This window comes from Ambystoma mexicanum, chromosome 7p, assembly GCF_040938575.1.
Source record: "Ambystoma mexicanum isolate Mex_15411 chromosome 7p, UKY_AmexF1_1, whole genome shotgun sequence".
Classification (NCBI taxonomy): domain Eukaryota; kingdom Metazoa; phylum Chordata; class Amphibia; order Caudata; family Ambystomatidae; genus Ambystoma; species Ambystoma mexicanum.
The window spans coordinates 72,928,618-72,950,577 of record NC_090939.1 but is presented as its reverse complement, the minus strand read 5'-3'; the positions used below and the strand labels follow the sequence as shown (position 1 = coordinate 72,950,577).

Genomic DNA, 21,960 nt, shown 5'->3' with positions numbered 1-21,960 from the left:
CTCCCTTTCAGGTGATGGAATACACAGAAACTCATGCTCATCTTCCCAATGATCAGTCTAGAGAAGCACTGAATCTGCCTTGCTATTCATAAGGAATTCAATTTACTTATGAAGGTGCTTGACACCAACTCACAAGCTTTCCTTTTCCTGTTTACTTTTTGGCAGCCTCCAACACGGTTAACCACACTACGCTTCTCAAATCCCCTAAACACTCCTTCGTTATTGGTGGATTGGCCCTTAACTAGATTGCTTTCTCTCTCTCTCTAATAGAGTATCCAGAGTCTTTCTCTGGGAAGCCTGTTTTCGAAACTTGGGTGTTCAACAAGGCCCCAGTTTGTCCGCTGGGCTTTTCAATGTGTCATCTGCCCCTTCACTACCATCTTCCAAACCTTTATGGAGATCACCTAAATTCCATTCAATCTCTCAGGTTATCTCTGAACTTTGAATACATCTCTGATTGCTAACTAAAAATTAAGGACTGGATGATTGACAATAGTTTTTGTCTGAATGACTCTTGTCATTTCTCCCACACATCCACAAGATCACAAAAACACAAATTTCCAACTCCATTCCCTCAGACACCTTCTCTCACTTTTGAACATGACCCAAAGAGTACTGGCTGTTTCTGCCTTTATCATCTCACGCCTTGAATACGGCAACAGCCTTCACCACGGTCTCCCGAAATAAGGAAGATTACTTTTTTCTGATATTGAGGAGCTTAGTTCTGGCTGCAGTAGCAGATTTGGAGATGAACAGCGATAAAATGTGCGATGGGTTGAAGATGACACCAAGGTTACAAGCGGAAAACAGAGTATGGAAGCTAGCCAGGAGAAAAGAGAAGAAGAGGAGGAGGCTAAGAGATAGTCTGGTTGGCTGGGAAGTAGAGAACTTCAGTCTTAGTGGAGTTGCGCATGAGCGAGTGAGATGCCATCCAATATTTCATGGTGAAGAGTTTATAGGCAAAGCTATATGAGGAGATCAGGGTGCCAAGAGCTGTAGTATAGAGAGTGAAGAGAAGTGGACCATGCACAGACTCTTGGGGAACTTCAACAGTAAGAGGGGTAAATGAGGAGGCAAGAGTGTTCCAGAACACCTGAAAGTGTCTGGGGGAAAAGTATGAATCAAATAAAGCGAGGGTCGTATCACTGATGCCAACGAGAGATTATGTAAAGAGAAGGTCAGAATGGTCAACTGTATCAAAGGCAGCAGAGAGGCAGAGAAGAATAAGAATAGATAAAAGGTTTGCATGCCAAGTGGAACAGATTGAGTTGCTGACATTCAGACGAGCTGTCTCTGTAGAATGCAGAGGTCAGAAGCCAGATTGAAGAGGGTCCTGGTGCTTTATCAAGGAACTCAGTGAGTTGATTGAATGCTACTCGCTCTAGGATTTTGGAATATTGTGGAAGAAGAGAGACAGGGCGAAAGTTGGCAGGACAGTTAGGATCTAGACCAGGTTTCATAAGTAGAGGGATGGCAGTAGCTGTCTTACAGGATGAGAGAAAAGTGGCATTCTCTAGAGAGGAGTTGAAATGGGCAGTAAGATGACGAGCAACACTAGGAGCAATGTGTTTCACAATGTGCGGGGATAGTGGGGGCACAGGAAGGGTTAGCTTTGTGGAGTAGGGCAATCATCTCATCAGGGTTGGTGGGTGCCAAGGAAGACATGGTAATGGGGGACGAGGGTAGGAGTGGTGGAGAAAAGTGAACAGGAGGAAGTGAAATAAGATAATTAACGAGAGCATTGTGAATAGTAGAAATTTTAGGTGCAAAGTAGAGAGCAAGATCATTTGCAGAAAGTGTAGAGGAGATGGAGGTGGGGTTAGAAGGTGAGAGAATTGAGTTGAGAGATTTTTGGAGGTGCCTAGGTTGGGAGGATTGCGACAAAATGAGAGATAGAAGTCACGTTTGGCAGAGTCAAGAGTAGAGGAATAGTTTTGAAGAGCAGTGAGATATATTTGGAGATCAGAGGAGTGTCTTGACCTTTGCCAAGTGCAAAGCTTTTTCAGCATTGTTGCTTGAAATAAAGTGTTGAAATGCTGCAGGGGTATTACATAGACAAAAAAGCATCCCCAGATATTTAAAATGTCTGAATTTGGTTTTGAAAGCTGTTCTTCCTTGATCTCCTGCTCGGATTTTTACCAGATTTGAAGTGGGAAAATGGAAAAACAGACTCCCCTCTTTCCCCTCTCGCGCCTGGCCTAAAGGTTCACGGCCCAAGCATCCGCCACGAGAAGAGTTTGCCCATCTACCAGACGACCAGATACCCTGGTACAGGAACATAAGGATGTGTCCATCTGCCTGCCCAGCAGCCCGCCCTGCCCATGCCGATGCCTGCGGCATTGATCAACTAGACTAAAAACCTATACGTCGTTAGAGATGCCATGACGACCTAGCCAACGGATAGCACACCTGTGCCAACATACACACTGGACACTCCCGCACCAATCTACATGAAGAATATACTCAGTGCTATGACGTAGGCGACAGACATACTCACGGACGTGCATCTTTATTATTTTTCACCTAGGCTCTCAAAATGCAGAAACGCAAGACGCACCATGAACTCATCTAAAGAGCTTGCTTACGCTTCTTCTAAACCTAGGTGCCATAATGAGAATTATAACGAAGACACGATACTGGTCATAAGACAATATGAGACTATAACCTAAAGCGCCTGTGCACCAGACGGTTCCACCTATATACTAGGCCTGAGTAGGCCGCAAGCAAGAGCTCCCGTGGACGTTAACAGAACAAGAGTCAGGTTGCTGATCCTGCAGAATGAGCCTGGGGAAAGCAGACAGCCAAGGTCGTAATGTTGCAAACCCACATTCCAAAAGCAGACCATCAAGGGCACGATGTTGCAACTTCGCACGCCGTGCACCAACATTAAAGTCGCACCTGCAATTAAACCAGGCACACAGTGGAAAAACAATATTAATTGTGCAGAATTCTGCCTCAAACACGGTCCCATCCCACGTGACCAAGCCGAACCTGACGAGATGCCAAGCCCAGGAGGAAGGAGGCGTCTGGATCCCTCGTTACAAGACACAGGCAGATACACTTGAAAGGATCAATGGACATCTGCAACGGTGGGAGTAGTCGGCCGTCTAGCTCACGAATAAGTCTTCACATTGTCTGCATGTACCAATAGTGAAACATTGTTGCAAATTGCAGGTACACCGAGAGCTGGGAACAGCGATGGTCCCAGGCTGGGAAGCTCACGGGCGCACCAATCAGAACATGGGGCTCTTATCACTGACGCCATTAACATCAACCAATCATTAGGAGTCTTCATGTAACAATTCTCATGTATCTAATTGTAGGGACAACCCAGATATATCACCTGACTAACCCTCGGCCACTCATATTATTCTCTATACGTATGCTATACTAACCCTACCACTCGAGCAACCAATTAAGAGTGGCGATAGGTTTTTTGTTAATCTTCTAGAGTGACGCAGGTAGCGCGTCATACTACAGTAAAAAGGGCCTGCGAGCCCCACGATTGTGTGTGTGTCAGGTCAGACGCGTATGATCCTTGACCCATCCCTGCCGTTTGTGTTTGATAAACAGCAGACTCACATTGCTTCTTGTGTGTGTCTCATACTCTATCTCCTTTGGGATATACGGGAGGAGTTGGGGCCTCCCTGCCCGGAGGTCTGCCAACGGCCCGGCCGACCCCGGCAGAATTTCCCCCTACAAGCTGGAGGCACTGCTGAGATCTGTTTAAGATCGGCATTTTTACTTTTACTTTTTCCAGGCACTCCAGTTGCGAGAAGGCCCGGCGGCGCGGCCCCCTCTGCCGTCGCCCCCTTCTGAGGACTACAGGACCGTCGCGGAACTGCGAGAAGACTGGACAGCGCAATCCGAATATTGGCCCTCGGGAGCCGGTTGAGAAGTATCCCGCCCGTGGTCGGCGAGTGTCCAGACGTGGTCCAGACGAGGGGAGGTGGCGAGCCGCTTGGAGGGGTGCACGCAGTCGAGCGGCCCCGCATCAGGAGAACTTGGTGAGCATGCCACGCACAACAAACAATGTGAAATTGTGAGGGAGGGGGGGGAAGAATTAAATACGGGAGGCGGGAGGTATTGCACAGGTGAACGGCGAAGGGTTGATAGTTTAGTGTTAGAAATAGAATGAATGATAGTTGAACGAGCGCGAGAGCAGTTGGCAACGTAACGCGAGAGAAGGGGGCGGAGCGCGAAAACATCACGTGCGGCCGCTCGTAAACACTGATTGGCCTAGGCCGCGACTACATGTAAGGGTGTGTGTGTATGGTTTCCTACGATTTGGCATTTATTGATCAATGAGTAGATGAGGATCCCTATTGTTCGAGCAAGACACTCGATAGGTAGATGACGTTTCCCTGTAGGCGGTAGCTAGTTAGTTGCCTAAATACGGAAGATAATTGGCTGGTTAAGCCCTCCTGTCGAGGGGCGTATCACACGCGAGGCGACGCAGCGTGCGCAGTCCGATTATAGTGTTGATTTGGTTACCTTGTTCCAGGAGTGACAGGAAGACAGCTGTGGGGTTAACGGGGGTAGATTGCAGGTGTATTCTGGATTTAAAGAGTATATGAAGAACTTACCAGTAGCTCTACGTGATCGGTGACGTCACCAATAGGGTTTTCATAGGATATCGCAAACACGAGGCATCCTCGTTGTGAGAGTGTTGAGGAAGAGAACGGTGGTAAGGGAGTGGAAACGGAGATAAACGGTAAAACGAGTTGATCGAGAAAAGGCGAAACGGGGAACGTGGCTGCGCACGGAGAACGCCGGCCACGGCAAGTGTAGAAGGGGAGGAGCACGCGAAGACAGAACGACTGTATAAGAACGTAATAAGGGGTACGCAGCCGCAGGGGGCTGCGTACGCTTCGGCCGCAAGGGGGCCGTAAGGGTGTTGTATAAAGGAAGAAGGGCAGAGGAAAATGTACAAATGTAACATACTATATTTTTATAATTTCCCTTAAGCGGACTATCGTAAATCCCCAAACTTACGGGGCCAGGTAACGATATAAGGTTGTATATTGTAAACTACTAGTGGGATAAACTGACACCAGATTAAGGGAGGGTAGCGAGTGGAGCGCTACTATGTCATACGGAACAGGATCAGGAGGGTGGGGGAACACCCTCACTACGCCACTACAATACATATGCACAACACTGCCACCCCATAGGGAGAAACTGATTAAGTATAGCATAAAATGGACCCAGGGGACGGATAACAAAATGCTAACACCGTGGCCGCCTAACGGTAGCTTCGATCCATATGCTCAACATTCACTATTAAATCATCTGCACAATACATATAAAGGGAAGAAGTTGGCAAACCACATGGAGGTGTTTAACTTATGGAGGATGTTGCAGGGGTCCCGACCAGGACCAAATGGAATATTCACTATGGGGGAAATACCAGAAGAAACAGAGATTAAGGAGGAAGGAGAGAATGGGAAACAGGGGTATGAGGACCCAAAGAACACGGGGAACAGAGGTGAGGGAGGAGAAAAGAATAATAAAGCAGATGAAATAAAAAAGGAACCGAGCAATGATATACCCATAGTAGCGGGAGTAAAAACAGGGGGATGGGGGTTGTACCCTTTAAGAGAATTGGGAGAAATAGAAAGAGGACAGTTAAGGGCGGCTGAGGGATACTCGAACCCGGCATACAGCCCTCCACCATATGTGGCTGATAGGAAAATGCCAGCAGGTGAAGTGAAAGCTGGAGAAGACCAGACTGTGGAGATAGGAAATGATGAATGGGTAGCTGCACAGATATTATTAAAATTACGAGGTTCATTAACGGGAGAAGAGAGGGAGGTAGTGAAGAAAACAGACGAGGATAGTACCAGGGAGAGTGAATTGAGGGGGGAAGAGCTGTTAAGACAAAAGGAAGAGATTTTGGAGGAACGATTAGCAAAACTAAAGGATGAACAGAATGAATTGACCAAGCAGCTTGAAAGGGAAGAGAGAGAGAGGGCGAGGAAAAGGAAAGAAGGTAAGGATGAATTGGAAAGAATAAGGGAACGAACTGAGGAGCAAAGGAGAGTAGCTGACAAGGTAAAAGCAGCAGCAGAAAGGGTATCAAGAGTAGTACTGCGGGAAAAGAAAAGGGAAGAAGAAGAAAAAGAAAAAGAAATGGCAATATGGAGGAGGAGGTTACTATCAGAATCAACTAAGAAATACGAAGAAGAGAGGGTGATGGAGAGTATACTAGGAAAAGAAAGGGCGAAATGGGAGAGGGAGAAAGAGGATGAGAGAATATTAGAACAGATGAGAAGTGAAGTGATGGAGGAATTGAAAAGGAAGAGGGAGGAAAATAATAAGGAGATGGAGGAAAGGTATGAAGGAGAAAGAGGAGATAGGGGAAGAGAGAGTGGAAGATGGGGGAATATATATCATGACACAGAAGTAGCAACAACATCAGCACAAAGGGGAGCGGTTGACAAAAGAGAAGGAGGAGAACTGGACCTAATAGATTTACAAACAGTAACGATCGGGGGGAAAAAGACCGAGTGGGGGGTGCCGTTTATAAATAGCTTTTGTAGTGAGGAAGAGAGAGTGGAAAGCGAAGGGAGGAAGAGTGAAAGGGAAAGCTTAGATAAACTATACATCACCCAGACCAACATGGACTCACCATGGATCAGTAGGAGAAAGGATGAGATGGAGAGAAGTGAGGGGGGAACGACAGGAGTAGAGGAAAGACGGGCAAATGAGGACGCAACATCCCCATCCCCATCATCCCCATCACGCCCTCCCCTATCGCACCCTACATGCTCAACCACCTCATGTTCGCTACGCAAAATAAAACTAGCGCCCTTCACCGACGAACGGACACCCTATACATGGCGGCTTAGAGACCTCCCTAGTCGCAGGAAGGTAGGAGATATACACATGCCCACATTAAATACAGACAAAGATGGAGAAGAAGGAGGTATAAGCAGGGGAAATAAAAACGAAAGTGGAAATGTGGAAGAAAGGGAAGAAGAGGAAGGGTGTGAGGATTCAATAATATGGAATAGAAAGGGTGAAACAAGACATAATTTAATGCCACTTTTGGAGAGAGGTGGGGTTAGACCACAGTATGTTCCTTGGAAGCATACCGATAAAGAAAATATAAAATGTAGGCTCCCTTCATTAAGTGGAGGTGCGGGTAAATGGATATATGAAATGGAAAAACACACCGCAGGACAGAAGCTAGCAGTAGGAGATGTAAAGGGCCTTTTAATATCAATATTAGGAGATAGAGCGGATGACATATGGAAAAGAGCGGGATTTCATGGGGTAACAATATCAAATACATCGCACGATGGGGCACCGTTCGCAAACTGCAGACATGCACTATGGCAGGCATTGAGGGCACAGTACCCTGAAACCTCAGATATAGGAGCAATTACATCCCGCAAAATGCATGAGAACGAAGATCCTGTTGATTATATTCAGGAAATACAAGAGAACTGGCGCATGGAAACTAGAGAACAATGGGATAAGACACCAGCAATATTTTACCATATACTGGTACAAGGGCTCCCGGAAGGAGTTCAGAAACAACTAAAGAAAGTAATGGGAATGGAAGCGAAACCATGGCCCGAAATACAACTGACTATAGTGCATCATTGTAGGACATGGCAAGGAAAAATGAAACAAAAGGAAGAGGACAAGAAAACGGAAGAGGCTAAACTAGTACAGAAAAAGCTTACTAAGTACACAATGGAAGGGGCACTAATAACTACACCTACAACAATGACCCAAAGCCCCACACAAGTAGTGGCTGCACAAGATTCCTCACAAATACCACCTTCACAGAGTACAACACAACAGGTGCCGCCACCCAAACCATACACGCCCAACATGGGAGGAGGATACCCAATGCAAGGAGCTGGATATTACAATTATAACAGGGGGAGAGGAGGACTTATGAGAGGGAGAGGGTACGGGTATGGTACCCAACCACAGGTGGGAGGATTTAGAAATACCTATCACACAGGGCAACCAGTATACCAGGACAACACAGGGAGCTTTCCATGGCAGAATAGGGAACCCCCGGTGTGTTGGAGCTGTGGACTATTGGGGCACATGTCACGCACGTGTAGAGTTAGGCCAGGCACACCATCATGGAATAGTCAGGGACAACCACGGCCCGCACAAGTACAGCAAGGCATACCACAACAGCAAATGTTGCCACAAGGAAATGAACAACAACAACAATTAACACAACAACAGCTCCAAACATTGCCACAACAACAGGTAGCGATCACACAACAACCACAAATACCACAAATGCAATTGGGTAGGGTGACGGTTTTGGGACACAACCCTTATACCGGGAATGGCCAGTCGTTGTACCCCCAATAGGACAGCCCACAGACGACCTTGGTGTGTCCCATCCTGTCAGTAACACCTAATAGTGCGGAGGAACCACGCATAGAGGTAACGATAGGTGACAAAAAATTATCATTCCTTGTTGACACCGGGGCGACCCGGTCTTGCATAAGGGAAGGTACATTTAAGATGTCAGGTGAGACCATGAACACCCAAGGATTCTCTGGGGCTAGAGGGTTGGTTCCCTTTACTGATAACATTCCCTTATCTATTGGAGATTACGATCTGTCAGTTCCTCTTTTATATTATAGTGCTTCACCAGTAAATATACTGGGGAGAGATATAATGAACAGGTTGAATATGACGATCTCCTTTACTGAGGACGGCATAATTTGCTCTACTCCAGGGATTAACATGCTCACAGCACGGCAAATTATGCAGGCATACTGTGGACAGACAGCGATTAGGGCGGAGCCAGTAGATGGTGAACTCTTCCAGTATGGAACGGACATGGCAATTGCATGGATGCCAGGGATAGAAGGGAAAATATGGAGAAGACCAGCAGCCTATCTGTTCAGACCAGAAACACCTGTTAATGAACCAGAAGGGAAGGTGGTTTCAATGGATATTGAGAGCATTATTGCAACAGCTGATTATATTGCTGTACATGCCCAAGACAGAGAAGGAAGAGCATGGAGGGCAGTGATAGCATTAGCAGAAGGATGTAGGCTCACCCAGGTGTCAGATGAAGAGCTGTTTTCAGATGAAAAGGAGTAAGGTGAAATGGTGTTTATGATGAGTGTGGAAATATGGCTAAGAGTGGCCTACAAACAAGTAGCACAGAAAATTGCAATGGCACTTGAGGCACCCGCATGCACCCCGGTCCCTTTCTTTAAGGACGACATGTCAAAGGTACCAAAATCATTGTGGACTACTGGCCCCTATGACGTGGGCTGCATAAAAAGTATAGGGGGAGTAAAAATAAAATTGAAAAAAGGTGCAATACTCCCCAGAGTAAAACAGTACCCACTATCAAAAGAGGCAGATGAGGGCATATATGAAACTATAACGGCCCTTATAAATAATGGTATATTGGTCCCCTCAGAATCACCATGTAATACGGCTGTGTACCCAGTGCGCAAGGCTAAAGGAGGGTCTTGGCGCTTTATACAGGGCCTCAGGCCCTTGAACAACATAGTAGAGGCGGAATATCCCGTAGCTGCAAACCCGGCCACAATATTGTGTGGCATTCCAGCAGAAGCATCACGATTTACAGTGATCGACCTTAAAAATGCTTTTTTCTCAATACCATTACACCCAGACTCACAAGATCTGACGAGCTTCACTTACAGAAACGCTAAGTGGAAGCACACCAGATTACCACAAGGGTATTGTGAATCACCTTCAATTTTCAACAGAGTGATACAGATGGATTTGGGTAACATTGAAGTAGAAAGCACGGTGTTGCAGTATGTCGATGATATAATAATTTGCAGTACAAATGAAAAAGCATGCAGAGAGGACTCATTAAAGATGTTGACAATATTGGCTGACAAAGGTTACAAGGTAGACATGGAAAAGATACAGTACTGTCAGGAACAGGTACTGTACATTGGTCAGCTTATATCCCAACATGGAAGAAAGATCGCACCACAAAGAGCACAAGCTATTTCGGCCACTCCAATGCCACAAACTGTAAGGGAACTGCAGCAGTTCCTGGGGCTCTGCAACTACTGTAGAGCTTGGGTATTTGATTACAGTTCATATATAGGACCCCTGCTTGAGGCGTTACGGGAAGCTAATAAAGGGGAGAACAAATTGGGGTGGACGAGGGAAATGAAAGAAGCTTTTGATGAATTAAAAGATGCGATATCAACTGCTCCGGTGCTGGCATCCCCAGACTATGAGCGGCGATTTTTTATATTTTCACATTGCGACTCAGCAGTAATGAAAGCAGTGTTGGCTCAAAAAACAAGCATGGGCTACAAACCCGTAGCATTTTACAGTGGCCATGGGGTGCCCGACTACATTATTTGTGGAACATGCACTTTTTGCAATATTGAATAAATCTAAATCCACCCTAACCACGCAAAGAGCATCAGGTTATGAGATCATTCTATCCAGAGCTGAACTATCAATTGTTAGATGTAGCACGGTCAACCCTGTAAGGTTCCTAGCAGAAGTAATTGAGGAGGGAGACTATGCCCATGACTGTACTGAAACAACTGAACTGTACTCATGTACTAGAAAAGTTGAGGAAAACGCACTAGAGGGGGGTGAGCTGTTATTTATTGATGGGTCATCAACCATCGATCAGGGGGATGGTGTGAGGAGGACTGGGGCAGCAGTGGTGAAAATGATGGAGGTACCGGTGTGTGTGGCAGTAAAATGTGTACAATTACCACAGCATTACTCCGCCCAAGCAGCTGAACTGGTCGCACTGATCTTGGCGTTGAAGGAAAGCTTTGACAAACGAGTGACTATATATTCCGACAGCGCATATGTTACATCAACTGTCCACTCAGGGTTGTCAAAATGGAGAAGAAGAGGGTTTAGGAGAGCTGATGGCACCCCAGTGCAACATGCTCTCTTATTGGCTGAACTGATTGAAGTAATAAATGACCCCCAGGAACTAGCCTTAGTAAAATGCACCGCACACACCAATGGTGAAGATCACGTCTCAAAAGGGAATGCAGCAGCAGACGCACATGCGAAGTATGCTGCATACTTTGGTGAGATACGGAACCCCCCAGAGTCACAGAGAGGGAGAGGGAGGGGAATAGCAAAAGAGATGTTGTTAAAAGAAGGGTACACCCATCTCCCAGCCACACAGATTATGGAGCTACAAGCGGCTGCACCAATGGCCGAAAAGGAAATATGGGTAAAAAGAGGATGTACAATGTCCCCAACTGACGCACTATGGCGCCAGGGTGGCACTGGAAAGGTTGTAATACCATTGGCACTTTTGAACACTGCCCTGAGCCAACTACATCACCCAGCCCACACAGGCAAGGAAGTAATTGCAGCACGAATTAGGGAAGACTGGTTCTGCCTGAGTTAAATTTGCATGTGTCGAATTTTATCAGTAACTGTATCACATGTCAACAGTTTACGGCCGGCCACACTCTAAAGGTGATAAGAGGTACTATACCCCGGCCAGAGGGGCCTTTCCGGCATCTCCACATTGACTATGTTGATATGATCAATATATGTCAAGGAAATAGGTAAATGATTGTAGTAGTATGCCCATTCTCTAGGTGGATTGAGGCAGGGCCCTGTTCACACCCAGATGCATTTAGAGCAGCCAAGTTCCTAGTGAGAGAGGTCTTCCTCAGATGGGGAGTGTGCGAGGTGTTAAGGTCAGACAATGGCCCACATTTTGCAAACGAGATGTTTCAGCACATTACATCGCTGCTGAACATTAAACATAAATTTGCATGTGCATACCACCCACAGGCCAACGGTCTATGTGAACGCCTGAATGGCCTATTGAAGGAGGCAATTGCAAAGATACAGCAAACAACAAAGAAGAGTTGGTTATATTGTCTTCCATTAGCATTATTTGAGCTGAGGAATAGGCCAGGGTCCGACCACCACCTCACTCCCCATGAGGTGGTTACCGGACGTCAAATGCGCCTTCCCCTAACGCCAACGTCAAGAGCATTTACCGACCATGAAAGCACTGCAAGTGTTCTGGGTGATGAAATGTACCAATATGTGTCTTCTTTGATTACTAGTGTAGTGTTTGTGTCTCAACAGCTCGAGCGCACACGGGGCGGGTCTAATAGAAGCCAACAAGAAGACGCGGATAAAGAACTGGAAAAGGAAGGACTGTGTAAGGTTGCTAAAGGTGACCACGTACTACTTCGCAACTTCAATAGGAAATGGAATGACCCACGCTTTACTGGTCCCCATCTGGTAGAGGAGGTATCAACAAGAGCAGTAAAGTTACAGGACAAACGTGCCTGGAACCACCTACACGACGTGAAGATCTACAGACAACAGACCCGCCCCAGTGCCATCGACAGGTCCATTGAGAGAACAGCAACAACATCGACAACAGAAGAAGGAAGTTCTACCACAGCCAGCGGCCCAAGTATTGCCATACCCTGTCACTTCCCAGACTCCCCAGAGACAATAACTGAAGAAGAAAGGGGTGATCCCCATCCAGCCCACCCCATGATCACACGCTCAAAGAGTAAAACAACGCCCACCGGTTGAACTCAAACACCCCCCTGCCCACCATCCACTGACCCCTGTACCTATTACAGTAGTAACTGAACTAAAGGACATTGCCTCGCACAAATACACATGTAAACACGTGAATGCTCTCTTTTCTTTTCTCTCGCACATGCAGGAACCGCGTATTATTGTATTGTTAAGAAGTAGATAACTAACAAATTCACTGCCCAGGAGTAGATGGTACCCTCAGACGATAATTACCCAGAAGAATTGTCACACCAATTTGTATATGAAATAAAAAGGCCAACGTACCTGAAAAGGAAAAGGGTACGAGTCTACTACACAGCGTTCCTTTTGGCCATAGAATATTCGATGCCCCACCTCCACCCATACTTACCTGCCCTAAGAGATAGATCGCTCAGAGTAGCGTGGGAACAGCTCTTCGCCTGAGCACTGAATGACTATTTGATAGGGAGAGCTTAACAACTAACATTTAATAATCAGCATATTAAGAATTTTCAGGCGGGCAACTCTAACATCGCAAGAATTTGCTGCCGGACTGCAGCAAGGTAAGAGCAAAATGCCGGTGAAATTAGCATATGTAATAAAAGTAATGGGGATTTTGATAATCACCGGGTTCGTAGCTGCCTCTGTATGGCAGTACAGCTATGCTATAAATATTATTGCTGTACCCAAACCTAACACACCCCCATCCCCAGCTGCAACAGGTGTTACGTCAGGTGATATTAGCAAAATTGCGCACAAGCAGAATAGAGTACAACGCAGCACATACTCAGATAATAAAGGTATTGATAATTACATACAAGATTCAGCACACGTCTCAAACAACATATGGTATCAACACATGACCCGCATTGGTAAGCAGACAACAGAAGACAGCTGCTACGTTTGCTCATTAATACCATACGCCATGAGCGCTTCTCGAACATTTGTTGCCACAGAAATAGACGAAAGAACAGCACGGTGCATAATATACCTGGCACTGTTCCAAACGAAAGGAAGATTTCAAGGAACAGTGGTGCATATGACGTGGAAAACACGAGACTCATACCCATACGAAAACAACTTCCTCAAGACTTATTTGAGTTACCACAAGAGCAGTTTACATGCTGAAGCATTTAGATACATAACAAGTGGTCCTGCAAAAGGAGAAACAAATAAAGTAACACTGCAGTACTTATCATGTGATTGGTACGCCACTGAAGTTCCTGGTAAATTAGGATGCTGGGAGAGGCCACTGGTGACGATAACGGGGAAAGTATACTTGGACAACAAATGGGAGATAGGAGTGGTTGGCAGCAACATGGTAACAAAAGAAACTATTTCAACTATCGATGCGCACAATCACAGATGTTGGACAACTTGGATCAAATACGTGCCTATGCTCACATGGATAGAAACGGATGAAGACCCGATAACAATACTGCCGTTGACTGCGCCTAAAGTATGCTACCAACATAAAGGAGAGGTGGACGTAGGATATAACACCAATTGTGGAAGCGTGATGGAGTTACCTGAAGGGGGAGCAGGAACAGCAGTGATAATGGACTATTACTGGGCCTGTGGAGAAAAGGCATACCACACGTTGCCCCCTCTGTGGAATGGTGTATGCACGATGGTGCACGTCAATGTACCATCGCTAGTGGTACCCCAGAAGCATGTGAATGTGGCAAACTTTCCTAAAATGGATGAAGGGGACAAGAGAAATAAGAGATCTGCACCGCCTCAGGGGGAGCCAGGGAACAGGACCAATGGCAATGATACTGTCCTAAACAGACGGAAAAGACAAGGGGAACCTCTGACAGGAAATTACCTATGGGGAAGGTCGGAAACGGCACTCACTTCGATTCCGCCAGAACACAGACTATTTAGCAGAGCAGCAATGTTCTTCTCCTCAATAATACATCCAGGACTGCAGGCTTACGCAAACGCAAAATGGCTCCAGATAACTAGATGGAAACTCATGATGACCATCAATTCTACAGTAAACGGATTTAATGCAATAAAAGAAGAGCTGCGAGCAATAAGGATGGTAGCACTGCAGAACAGATATGTATTGGACCTCCTCACTGCCATGGAAGGAGGAGTTTGCGCAAAGATAGAACAATCATGCTGCACATTCATTCCTGCCAATGATGCTGACAACGGTACATTGACAGAAGCAGTTTCACAACTGGCCCAGTTACACTCCAAAATGGTGGATGAAAGCAAGGGTGTGAAAAAGGATGAGAGCTGGTTTTCGCTATTATGGTCATGGATGCCATCTTGGCTGTCAGATGGACTGAAAATTATAGTTGGTTGTATTATTTTGGCTGGAGCTACACTGATCATAATAAGATTTTGGAAAGCCCGGAAGGCACGCACCACTGACGAGTTGCTTGAAATGGTCGGTATGCACCCACTGATGCCAGCAGATGACGGTCAACACACAGGCATAATAATACAAGAGAGAGAGAAATTGCGCAACCAGATCATCACCAACCATCTGGACCCACCATCGGTGAAGGTCGAGAACCCAAGAAACCCCAGGAGTTACATAGGGAAATGGGTATACTGTACTCCTGGAGGAGCCTGTGAATATATGTATTGGTCATTTGAAGATCATGTTAACCATTATGGACATTTAGGAGGAATAACTAAAGTGTGGAGAGTAAGAGGAGATAACAAAAAGGATATGTTTGTGGTCGACAAGTCGACCAGAGGGGGGACTGAAGTGGGAAAATGGAAAAACAGACTCCCCTCTTTCCCCTCTCGCGCCTGGCCTAAAGGTTCACGGCCCAAGCATCCGCCACGAGAAGAGTTTGGCCATCTACCAGACGACCAGATACCCTGGTACAGGAACATAAGGATGTGTCCATCTGCCTGCCCAGCAGCCCGCCCTGCTCATGCCGATGCCTGCGGCATGGATCAACTAGACTAAAAACCTATACGTCGTTAGAGATGCCATGACGACCTAGCCAACGGATAGCACACCTGTGCCAACATACACACTGGACACTCCCGCACCAATCTACATGAAGAATATACTCAGTGCTATGACGTAGGCGACAGACATACTCACGGACGTGCATCTTTATTATTTTTCACCTAGGCTCTCAAAATGCAGAAACGCAAGATGCACCATGAACTCATCTAAAGAGCTTGCTTACGCTTCTTCTAAACCTAGGTGCCATAATGAGAATTATAACAAAGACACGATACTGGTCATAAGACAATATGAGACTATAACCTAAAGCGCCTGTGCACCAGACGGTTCCACCTATATACTAGGCCTGAGTAGGCCGCAAGCAAGAGCTCCCCTGGACGTTAACAGAACAAGAGTCAGGTTGCTGATCCTGCAGAATGAGCCTGGGAAAAGCAGACAGCCAAGGTCGTAATGTTGCAAACCCACATTCCAAAAGCAGACCATCAAGGGCACGATGTTGCAACTTCACACGCCGTGCACCAACATTAAAGTCGCACCTGCAATTAAACCAGGCACACAGTGGAAAAACAATATTAATTGTGCAGAATTCTGCCTCAAACACGGTCCCATCCCACGTGACCAAGCCGAACCTGACGAGATGCCAAGCCCAGGAGGAAGGAGGCATCTGGATCCCTCGTTACAAGACACAGGCAGATACACTTGAAAGGATCAATGGACATCTGCAATGGTGGGAGTAGTCGGCCGTCTAGCTCACGAATAAGTCTTCACATTGTCTGCATGTACCAATAGTGAAACATTGTTGCAAATTGCAGGTACACCGAGAGCTGGGAACAGCGATGGTCCCAGGCTGGGAAGCTCACGGGTGCACCAATCAGAACATGGGGCTCTTATCACTGACGCCATTAACATCAACCAATCATTAGGAGTCTTCATGTAACAATTCTCATGTATCTAATTGTAGGGACAACCCAGATATATCACCTGACTAACCCTCGGCCACTCATATTATTCTCTATACGTATGCTATACTAACCCTACCACTCGAGCAACCAATTAAGAGTGGCAATAGGTTTTTTGTTAATCTTCTAGAGTGACGCAGGTAGCGCGTCATACTACAGTAAAAAGGGCCTGTGAGCCCCACGATTGTGTGTGTGTCAGGTCAGACGCGTATGATCCTTGACCCATCCCTGCCGTTTGTGTTTAATAAACAGCAGAGTCACATTGCTTCTTGTGTGTGTCTCATACTCTATCTCCTTTGGGATATACGGGAGGAGTTGGGGCCTCCCTGCCCGGAGGTCTGCCAACGGCCCGGCCGACCCCGGCAGAATTTCCCCCTACAGATTGTAGACCCTTTGATGATCTAATTTGGTGAATAAAGTCGTGTCCTTGGCCCGGTTAACTAGATCACAAATCAAAGGTAAATGGTACCTATTTTTAATAATGTTGGAATTCAGACTACAATAGTAAGTGCAGGGCCTCACCTCTCTTCTCTATTTGACACAAAGAAGATGAGAGCTCCCATGGGGAAAATATGCAGTCTGATGAATTCTTTGCAAAGGGACTCTTCCAATTACTCTTTTCAGACATGTTCCTTCTTGACGACAAATAGTAAATTCGATCATGGGCTCTGGATCTCGGGTTAATAGGGCAATTATATGTTCGATGAGGCTGCAGTTGTTCATTCTGAAGGAAGAACACATTTACAAATACTTGTTATATTCTGTGGGAATTCTTTCCACCGAGGCAACACAGTGCTTGGATGTATAAGTGACCATTGGAGTCCCTCTATGACAGCCTCAGAATCACTGAATCTCTAGCCATACTTAGAATTCAGTTTTACTATTCTTGTGGGCGAGTCCGTTGCAAGGGTATATAACAAGTTAACCAGGGAACTCCCAAAATGACAATGAGATATTGTGCATTAATCAAATCAACACTCATTAATTCCTAACGTTCTTGAATTTTTCATAAGCAAAGCAATTGTTACATCATGTTGTCATGGGTGACCCGTGCACTGAGCAAATTGCCATCAGATTTGGCTCAAACATAGAATGGCATGTCAGTGAACACATTCCAAAACTGTGTATTTACCAAGTGCACCAGACTACATGAGCATAGACATTTCAACATATTCTCTGATTCCCAGAAATGGAACATAGAGATATACAAATGTGATGGGGCCTGCGGAATAGATTCTGCACAGACGTATATAGGATGGCACCTTAAATACCCTCAATTCCAAGCTCAAGCTTTTCCATAATGTGATACTGGAAACGCCTTAACAAAGTGCTCTCGTGGTCTGTTGTACATGTGATGATCTTCCTCTGCTCTCTACACTTTTGCCCTTCAGGAGTCAATGGACAACATGAACCAGAAGTCTTTCGGGGTTCAGGAGAAGCCATTTCAGTAAATGTGGTTTTACTGATATTTTGCCCATGTCCAGTTAAGAATAAAGGGGCGAGGTCCTTCCATCCTCCTTTTCCCCCGATCATCCCTCTTAAGGTCTCTGTCCAATGTGTAAGGTTCATCAATAGTTACAAGTGCTGAAAGGACCAGGTTTACCAAGGATTTCTGCTGTTCATCATTAAGTCCATTAGGAACATGAAACTCACGGAACTTGGTGACCAATCTCTCAGCTAACCTGTTTCAGTAGCAACTTCTCCACACCTTTTGATTGTAAAGGTGTTGCCCAGGTCATGGCTTCAGCATCTAAATGTGACATGATGAACATCAATTTAGACTAATCAGTCAAGAAATTAGCGGGCATGTTGAATCACTCAGGCGTGGGGAGATCTGTAAGGTAGTGTTGCTTATAAGGGTAGGGAGCAGCTCTGCCAGGTCAACCATATTTACGTGCTTGTAGAGTCTGCACAGTAATTAGCATTGAAGTGTTCTCCGGATGTGGTCACTGCTACTCATTTAAATTCGGCTAAACGCGCCATTAACTTTTGATGGGCAGTGTTCAAATCCAATTGTTTAGATGTAAAGGAGACCCGCACAAACCGTTGAGTAAAACGTATCACATGCATGGGTGAAATCAATTTGTTGAAAACGGCCCAGGGAGACTTTTATACATCCCAAGATTAAAGATAATGCAGAGTTAAACTGCCCAGGATTCAAGATAATGCAGAGTTAAACTGCCCAGGATTCAAGATAATGCAGAGTTAAACTGCCCAGGATTCAAGATAATGCAGAGTTAAACTGCCCAGGATTCAAGATAATGCAGAGTTAGATAGCGCCTGGACCACTGGGGCTCAGGTGGGGTAGGATCTGCAATCAATTGGAAAGCAGTTAGGTATCCAGAAAAGAAGAGCTCCCAACTTAATCAGAAAGAGCCATATTAATACTGTAGATAATAATGACAGGTAGGGACAGTCCGCCCGCTTCACTAAGTTGACAGCGTTTTTAGAGATAATGGCATACCTGGAAGTTGGCAGACCGGCAAGAAGAATCGCTAGGCATGGAGAACTGGGGGTTCTGCTGAGGAAGGGATAGCTGGATTTCTCGGCATCACGGTCTTCTCGCGCTATGGACACTAATGCATAATTTGATTATGCAACCTTTTCCACATTACCTGACAGTAGGAGCAGTGGATGCGTGATAAGGTGACCACGAGTGCCACTGGAACCTGAACGTGGTGAGGAGCAGAAGAAGTTAAGAACACTTTTTCATGATTCGCGGGAGACTCTGTTCATTTGAGTGACTTGTCAGAACCAACTTGATCCATGCACTGCCCTGATGAAAAAATGACTTTATTCAGGAGGGATGTTGAAATTAGGACGAAGGGGACAGTAACAATACCCATCAGAAGAGCTCCATAAGAATCCAGAAGACAGTTGTTAGAAAATGGCCTCGCCTAGTAGACTGTGGCTTTTTAGAATTCTTTGTTGCACTTATGTATAGGTGTTTTCATGTAGGTGGTACAGCATTGTCTACCTACGCCCACTAGTGCCGTCTCTGTTCCCCTTTTTTGCACATCCCTGGCTTGAGGATCATCTTGGTGGATAGTAACCATCATAGCACTTTTTGCACATTGCACTTTATGCGGTTTCTGTGAATGTATATTGAGATATTTGTATTGTATTATATTGTGTGGATAATGTGTTGCTAATGAATTATACGCCAGCTATGGCGGCTTGATGAAGATGAATAATGTTTCAATAAAATATGTTTTCTATTTAAATTGCACCCTCATTCAAACTGTGTCTTGAATTAAGGAAGAGCTGGATATGCATGGATAAAGCTTGCAAGAAGGAAGCAGTGTGGGAAGAAATGGGCAGTGCTCCAAGAGTAGCTATGATGAGGCATAGGGACCATTACAAAGATAGAACTGGAGGTAGCGAGGGATGAGGTGGCAGGCAGAAAAGGAGAATGAAGCACAGAGGATGGAGCTGGCAGATAGGCACTTTGAGAATCTTGTGCAGTCGCTGTGCTACTGCTCGGCTCCTCCTTTTGAGCATGTATGAACACAGAGACTCGTTAGTGAGAAAGCAGTGTGCAGCACGAGAGCCGACACTGAGAGCACTTACAGACATGTCCAGTGATGCAGGAACAGGTAAATCAATTTACAACCCATATTCTGTGTGGACTCCATGAAAACTTGGCAGGACATGACAGGTTATGCTTTGCAACTGGTTTTACGTACATTGTACATGCGCAAATATTGTTTACCCAGGCACAGCCTACATTTTCGCTTGTGAAATGAATTAGTGAAGCAGAAAATGCAGTCCAAGTAAATTTTCGTCCTTTGCTAATTCCATTGCACATGCCCAAATGGAGATTGCATGAAGGGGATGATTGTGGTAAGGTAGAGGTTAGGGGAGGTGAGGGTATGATAAATCAGAGTAGAGTGTGATTTTTTTAGATGTGAGAAAACATTCTTTTTCCACATGCTATCGGAAGGTCATCTGCATATCTGTGGATCCTCAACCCTAGATCCCCTGAACCCAGTATAAAGAGTGCACACGTGGTACCAGTGGATCAATTACAAAGAGTGGGCCGCATGGGAGCCCTCTGAGGATTGTCCGAATCCCAAGCTGAATGAGGACGCGTCTCAAAAGGATGGGATATGGTTTTTTTTTAAGAACACTAGTGAGTTTCATCTGTGGGAACCGCAGATCCTGACCGGATCGTCAGAGATTGCACATTGAGAAACATTTCAGAAGTGGCCTATAAAGGGGTGGTCTGGAGTAGAGGAGTCTCGGGTGGGTGAGGGTATAATACATTATCGTACAATGTGTTTTTTTAGAAGTGGGAGCACATTTTTGATTCCAGTTGTTATTCACAAAGCATCCACAGACCAGGTATGCTTGCCCCCGCGTCCCCGTTCAAAGAGTGCACACATGCTATCCACAGACCTGCGGATCCCGTCCAAAGAGTGCACACATTCTATCCACGGACCTGCGGATCCCGTCCAAAGAGTGCACACATGCTATCCACAGACCTGCGGATCCCGTCCAAAGAGTGCACACATTCTATCCACGGACCTGCGGATCCTGTCCAAAGAGTGCACACATTCTATCCACAGACCTGCAGAATCCGTCCAAAGAGTGCACACATTCTATCCACAGACCTGCGGATCCTGTCCAAAGAGTGCACACATTCTATCCACGGACCTGCAGATCCCGTCCAAAGAGTGCACACATGCTATCCACAGACCTGCGGATCCCGTCCAAAGAGTGCACACATTCTATCCACAGACCTGCGGATCCTGTCCAAAGAGTGCACACATTCTATCCACGGACCTGCGGATCCCGTCCAAAGAGTGCACACATGCTATCCACAGACCTGCGGATCCCGTCCAAAGAGTGCACACATTCTATCCACAGACCTGCGGATCCCTTCCAAAGAGTGCACACATTCTATCCACGGACCTGCAGATCCCGTCCAAAGAGTGCACACATGCTATCCACAGACCTGCGGATCCCGTCCAAAGAGTGCACACATTCTATCCACGGACCTGCGGATCCCGTCCAAAGAGTGACACATGCTATCCATGGACCTGCGGATCCCATACAAAGAGTGCACGCAAGCTATCCATGGACCTGCGGTTCCTGTCCAAAGAGTACACACATTCTATCCACGGACCTGCGGCTCCCATACAAAGAGTGCACACAAGCTATCCATGGACCTGCGGATCCTGTCCAAAGAGTGCACACATGCCATCCACGGACGTGTGGAGCTGTACAAAGAGTGCACACATGCTATCCACGGACCTGCGGATCCCATACAAAACGTGCACACATGCTATCCACAGACCTGCGGATCCCATCCAAAGAGTGCACCCATGCTATCCACGGACCTGCGGATCCCGTCCAAAGAGTGACACATGCTATCCACGGACCTGCAGAACCGTACAAAGAGTGCACACATGCTATCCACGGACCTGCGGATCCCACCCAAAGAGTGCACCCATGTTATCCACGGACCTGCGGATCCCGTCCAAAGAATGACACATGCTATCCATGGACCAGCAGATCCCATACAAAGGGTGCACACATTCTATCCACGGACCT

At 46.2% G+C, this 21,960-nt stretch overlaps 1 protein-coding gene across 10 annotated transcripts in view; it reads right to left on the bottom strand.

Annotated features, from left to right (window-relative positions):
• CASR (calcium sensing receptor) overlaps positions 1-21,960 on the bottom strand; it is a 1,433,568-nt gene that overhangs the window by 1,290,567 nt on the left and 121,041 nt on the right. The window lies entirely within an intron of this gene.